Here is a 6802-nt window from a genome sequence, read left to right as displayed (position 1 = left end):
GTGCTGGCATAATTTTTCAGAGTGCTGACATCACATGTGTGTCCAGATGTTGGCATCATATGCCAGAGTGGTGCCTATAAATCCCGGGTGCTGTTCAAAGCGCTAGCGGCGCTGTTTACATAGACCAGGTTTGATCCTTAAGTGGCTACGGTGCCAGCCTGTAGCCAATATGCAAGTCTAGGGCTGTTTATAAACCAGGCGTTCACTGCTGATATGACAGGCAGTGATGTCTTATGTGCCATGCTGGGAGAGGGCAGGTGCCCTCCTAGGATTGCTTTTATGCAAAGCTGGGACTGCCCATGGGCCAGCCGGAAGTTTCTCATTTGCCAGTCTTGTACTGCAACTTGACAGACTGGTGCCTCTAACAGTGACCACCCTCAAATCTCTCCTCTGTTATTTCTCGTTCTCTGTCCTCTTTCCCTTCTCAGCCTCGTTGCCCTCTGCTCTTCCAGCCCTTTACTCTCCTTTCCATGCAACAACTCAGCTAATGTCACTCTCTTTCTTCTTCCAGAAGCCACAGGCCATCCTCAGGGTGTCTAGGCAGGTGCACACAGCGGCAGTGGAAGGTAAGTGTCTCTGCACTCACAACCCCTGGCATGAGGTCTCTCTGTATTTTGTGCCCAGTTACTGCCCAGTTACTGGTTTTGGTGTCACTCCCCCCGGTCTGAGACCTCTCTCTGTGTCCTGGGTCCAGTTACAGGTTCTGATGTCACTGCCCCTGGTCTGAGACCTCTCTCTATGTCCTGGATCCAGTTAATGGTTCTGGTGTCACTGCCCCTGGTCTGAGACCTCTCTCTATGTCCTGGGTCCAGTTAGTGGTTCTGGTGTCACTCCCCCTGGCCTGAGACAACTATCTATGTCCTGAGTCCAGTAACTGGTTCTGGTGTCAACCCCCTGGTCTGAGACCTCTCTCTATGTCATGGGCCCAGTTACTGGTTCTGGTGTCACTCTCCCTAGTCTAAGACCACTCTTTATGTCCTGGACCCAGTTACTGGTTCTGGTGTCACTCCCCCTGATATGAGACCTCTCTCTATGTCCTGAGCCCAGTTACTGGTTCTGGTGTCACTCTCCCTGCTCTGATGCCGCTCTGTATCACTTGGGCCCAGTAACAGGTTCTGGTGTCACTCACCCCGACATGGGTCTCTTATGTCATGGTTCCAGTTACTGGTTCTGGTGCTGCTCACACTGGCTTGAGTCTTCTATGGGTCTACACTCCAAGGGTCCTGAGTAATGATTGTCCCATATACACATGATCTGGTTCTGGTCCGGATAAGCTGGACACTTGTCTAATGTCAACCCAGAGTGCCAGTAGTTCTGATCCTGTCTCTTCTTCTCATTCAGCGCTGGAGGGGAGCCCCCTGGAGAAGGCGGTCACCAGCAGCTTTGCTTCCTTCATACATGGAGTCCAGGCAGATCACCTGTCCCAAGCTGTGCGGCACCGAAGCAAGCGTATGATACTGGACAGCATCGGGGTTGGACTGGTGGGAAGCACGACCCATGTGTTCAACATCGCCCTGGGATACTGCCAGGTAAGAAGACACATGGAGCACACCAAGTAACATACCATGCAACACACGTCTGTTAAAACCCCCTCTAGAAAAACAGTGTGAAAATCAGCCTGGGATACTGCCAGGTAAGAGAGACATGGAACATACCAAGCAAGGCATCATGCAACACACATCCATAAAAACACTTAAAGGCCAACAGTGTGGCCATCGCCCTGGGATACTGCCAGGCAAGAGGTGACATGGTACACATCAGGCAACACGCATTGCAACACACATCCATAAAAATCCCTGCGAGGACAACAGTGTGCACTATCTCCCTGTAATCCGGCCAGGTAGGAGGAGACGTGGAAGACACCATAGACCACACCATGCAACACACAGCCTTAAAAAAAAACTTTTTAGACCAAGAGTGTGACCATCTTCCTGTGATCCAGCCATGTAAGTGGCAACAAGTGCCGCACCATGAAATAGACCATACAACTCCAAAGCAACAATCATCCATTAAACCCCTCTAGACCCATGCTGATCACCATCTCTCTCTGATCCAGCCTGAGACATGTGCCACAACAAGCACACCCACTATTCACCAGCCAGCCATTAAAAACCAACTATGCCATAATGTCCTCGGGAGCCCATGTTTTAAAGGGAGGCAGGGTCCAAACCAGAAAGCACACAATGAAGTACATGTCCACTAAAACCCCATATATCAGAAGAGGGGACCATCTCCCAAGGGCCCTCTCAGTTAAAGTGAGACTGGGAGCAAAACAAACACTACAACCTGTAACACACCACCATTAAAACATATTATCAGGACCCAAAAAGTTAGCATGACCTTGAGATACTCAAAAGGAAAAGGCAACTTCGAATAAAAAAGCAACGTCTCATGAATCAAACCATCCCTTAATCAGAATCTCTTCAGACTTTAGTTGTTCAGTATCACCAACAGATTTTACATGCTTATCGGAGTCTTGGATCTAACCAAGCCTCACACCATGGACTCACCACCCATTAATTAACCCACTAAATAAATAGTGTGACCCGCTACCTGAAATAATAGGCAAGAAGAGAGAAAGACCAAGTCATAAAATCCATCTTGAGTTTTCACAAATCACACCCTAGGCTCCCTGCAGATGTTAAGCAGTTAATATCTCGAGAGAATACCAGGAGAGAGAGTATCATCTAGGGTAAGCAGATAAACATGGGGACCTCTGATCTCATACACAGCTGTCCTTCAGGAGCACTACTCCTGCTCATGGAGATCCCTGACCTGCTCCTGTCTTTCTCCTAATAGACCCCTCCAGGTATGAGATGTCTCATCCTGTGTTTAGAGTTGAGTTGCCTATCCTCTAACAGGCTACCTTCTTCCTCCACTAGGTGCCTAGGAGCACTGTTCATTCATCACTTTATTCTCTCTCCAACAGGACATGTTCTCCTTGTCTGCGATCAGCTCTGTGTATGGAAGGAAAAGAATGAGACTCCCTCCCACGCTGGCTGCATATGTCAATGGAGTGGCGGTAAGGAATTTGACAGCTGCTTATGAATGTATCTATCAATCGTAGACTAAAAGTGGTGAAATTCTGAGAATTGTTTTAATGCTGTCTACTTCAGTGTTCAATCTTGTCTGTTTCCACTGCTGTAAAGAGACAGTATTGGGCAATTGTGCAGTCAATAAAGAACATTTTAAAATATGGATCCTCCATGTCTGTAAATTGTTTCCATAGGTTGATGACACAATCTCTCTGTTTAACATCACTTCCTGGTCCCCTTCTTGAAGGACCTCCTAACCCTCTTCTCCTCTTCTACAGACTCACTCCATGGACTTCGATGACACTTGGCACCCTGCCACTCACCCCTCGGGCGCCGTGCTGCCGGCTCTCATGGCGGCTTCCCAGATGCTCCCCGTGGGCTCCCGACCCAGTGGCTCAGACTTCCTGTTGGCATTCAACGTAGGCATCGAGGTGCAAGGAAAACTAATGCGTTTCTCCAATGAAGCCAGAAATATCCCCAAGAGGTATGTGTGATGCCCACAAAGGACATTAATACCCCATGACCAACACAGAATGCCCTCAGGGGGCTGCAGGATCTCAAGGCCATGGTTATGATGCTAAAAAAAATAGGGTAGAAATAGCTCATGAGTTATGAGTGAGATCCCTAGAGGGGGTAATGTTATGATCTGTGCCTGATGTGCACAGAGGGCAGAAATATCTCCAAGAAGAACCTGTGATGCAAACAGATTCATGTATGTGTATAGCACACAATGTAAACATGGTAAAGATAATTTTTCTGTTCACTGTAACTTGATTATATATTTATGTTGAGTGCCTGATTACATCTTAGCATATTGTCAATGCCTCCTCTCACTGCATGATGGCATTAATGGTACATGTCTGACATGCTCCTAGCATATTTCATTACTTCACACTTATTATTAGTACTATCCATACAAAACTATCTTGTTTTTGACCTTATTCCACGCCTGACACTGTTCTTTGTATCTCCAATCAGATTCCACCCACCATCTGTTGTTGGCACCATGGGCAGTGCTGCCGCCACAGCGAAACTTCTTTCCTTGAATGCAGACCAATGTGCTCATGCTCTGGCGATCGCCGCCTCTCTGGCAGGGGCACCTATGGCTAATGCAGCGACTCTTGCCAAGCCTCTCCATATTGGCAACGCCACCCGCCTTGGGATGGAAGCAGTACTTTAAGCTGCCCGTGGGATGGAAGCCAACCCACTCATCTTGGACGATGTGCCCGGCTGCTCAGGGTTCAGTGCTTTCTATGGTGACTACCAGCCCTCGCCCCTGGCAGTGCCAGATCAAGATTACAGCTTTCTGTTGGAGAAACAAGACATCGCCTTCAAGAGGTTCCCAGCTCACTTGGGCATGCACTGGGTCGCAGACGCTGCCATCTCAGCCAGAAACCGAGTCATCAATATAAAGGGCTCCTTCAACCCCGCTGCCATCCGCACTATTCTTCTGAGGGTCCCAGTCTCCAAGTACATCAACAGACCCTTCCCAGAGTCTGAGCACCAGGCCCGACACTCCTTCCAGTTCAACGCCTGCACAGCCATCCTGGATGGGAATGTGGGCATCTCTTCCTTCAGTGAGGACAGCCTCAGGAGACCTGACCTCATCAACCTGCTGAAGAAGGTGGTGGTGGAGCACCCTGAGGACAATGTGGCTAACTTCGACAGGATGTACGGAGAAGTAGCGCTGCTCCTGGACAGCGGAGAGATCGTGACAGGAAGATGTGACACCTTCTATGGACACTGGAGAAAACCCCTCAGCCAAGAATCACTGCATGAGAAATTCCGCTCCAACGCTAGCTATGTGCTCCACCAAGACCAGGCGGAAGCCATTATTGAAGTGGTGGAGGAGATTGAGAGCCTGGAAGACAGTTCTCAACTAGCATCCTCTCTGTGGTAAAGGTGTAGACAGCTCACACCTGGTAGCCTCCCTGCACTAAAAGTGTTCAATCAAAATACATCCCTCTCACAAACTTTTAATGACCTACGTGGTGCACTCATCTTTAACTTAAGTTGTTATACACAAGATTGAAAATCGCCTCAAGGAGAGGAACAGTACCTAAACATTGCATAAAACAATGAGTGAGAGCCATGTACTCTCCTCTCATGAAAAGTGCTGTCATGTCTCACAGTACAGCAGGGTCCTATTTTGATCCGTACAAACACAGAAGCATCTGGCTGGCCAAAAACAATAGGATTAATATTCCTAGAACCTCATTAGTACTTTCTAAGGGCTGTAAGATGTTATTTTTTATTTATTGTTATTTAATGTTTGTTTATTGTTTAATAATAAGCCCTGATCTCACTGAAATATCATCTCTGCTTCACAATGAATGATCCGCCCCATGGGGGCCAAAGTAAGGGTCAGCTGGATGTTCAATTTTATTCCAGTATTGAATTCCCCGTGTCCCGCTCTCTCACGTGTACTTTTCTAAAGCCACAGGACAAATTAGGTCAATGCAAGGACTTTCTATGTGTCTCTCATGTTTTATTAGTGAAACATATTTTGTGCTTTCTGTTATTTATTTAATTTTGAATAAACGCCCTGTATTTATTTTACAATGATTGTAATTCTTGATATAAAAAGAAGCTGACATTTTAGATGCAACTTACAAGAGAGCAACAGCTTGGTGCAGAGAGAATGGAGCCTCTCACACAAACTCTCATTTCCAGCTGTCCTCAGCATGCTGCCCCCCTTGCTAGAGTTTCACAACCTGTACCAAAAAGCTTCCCTGTTGTAAGAAGCTTCCCTCACATGCACAACCACACAAATAACAGCTGAATATACACACCTGAACAAGTACTTATGATTGATCAGGTCATGGCACAAACTTAAAATGTTAAGATTCTTCGGCTGATGTCATCCAGTTTGCACCACTGTGGTCATTCTCCGCTCTCACAATCTGCCACGTGCGCTGGAAAGCAGAGCATATTGTGAAGTAATCATACGTGTGGGAAATACCAAAAAGATCATAGATTTACCAGCCAATTCTGTGACCCACTCCACTTACTTAAATGCACTCACCATATTTAGAAACACCATATGGCAAACCTACTTAGTAGAGTCTTTCGATATTAATTTATTGATGACGATCAGTAAAAGTGACCATCCCACATCCTCTATGATTCCATATATTCCCAAATAAAGAGCTGATTGATTCTTGCAAGGGTTAGCAACTCCGGCTGGAATTTCAGGTTGAGCAAGACACTCTCCAAGTGCATGGTTTGTGGTCTGATGACACCAACCGCTCCCTGTATTTTGACCAAAGTCCACAGATGTCTTTCCAAAGGAGAATGACATGATTTTGAGTCCTTCAAATAATCTGTGCACACATTTTAGGGTTTCAAGGAGCTTGATGCATTTTACAAATAAATCACACACTGATATCGCTTTTCATTCACAGAGGTTTGAACAAACGCTTTAGTGATTTTAGTGCTGTTTAATTAATATTAAAGGTCAGAGACCCCTCATTCAGAAATAGCCTGGTTTTGTGTCAGAGAACATAATAAACTCTGTTTCATTCAAATTGGAATATCTTCCAATTAGTCCCCTGTTCCATTCTCAATGTATGTAAAAACAGGTAATTTTTGGTCATAAAAAACATAAATTCAAAATCAAGAATTCATATTGTAAGTAGGATATTTTGTGACAAGAGAAGGACATGGACATAAATGATAAGAATGAAAGGGTTTGTACCATGAATTAAGATAATTAAATCTGGAATCACTGACAGAATCTTGAAAGTCAGTCATTAGAAAAAAGGTTG

At 45.9% G+C, this 6802-nt stretch overlaps 1 pseudogene across 1 annotated transcript; it reads left to right on the top strand.

Annotated features, from left to right (window-relative positions):
• The first annotated feature begins 371 nt into the window (after positions 1–371).
• Positions 372–5586, top strand: LOC146789098 (cis-aconitate decarboxylase-like; annotated as a pseudogene). The gene is made up of 5 exons (XR_014969746.1): positions 372–566; positions 1342–1529; positions 2930–3022; positions 3314–3519; positions 4014–5586. The product of XR_014969746.1 is annotated as a cis-aconitate decarboxylase-like (transcript).
• The last annotated feature ends 1216 nt before the right edge of the window (positions 5587–6802 follow it).

Source organism: Triturus cristatus, chromosome 10 (assembly GCF_964204655.1).
Source record: "Triturus cristatus chromosome 10, aTriCri1.1, whole genome shotgun sequence".
Taxonomy (NCBI): Eukaryota; Metazoa; Chordata; class Amphibia; order Caudata; family Salamandridae; genus Triturus; species Triturus cristatus.
This window is presented reverse-complemented; position numbering and strand designations above follow the sequence as displayed.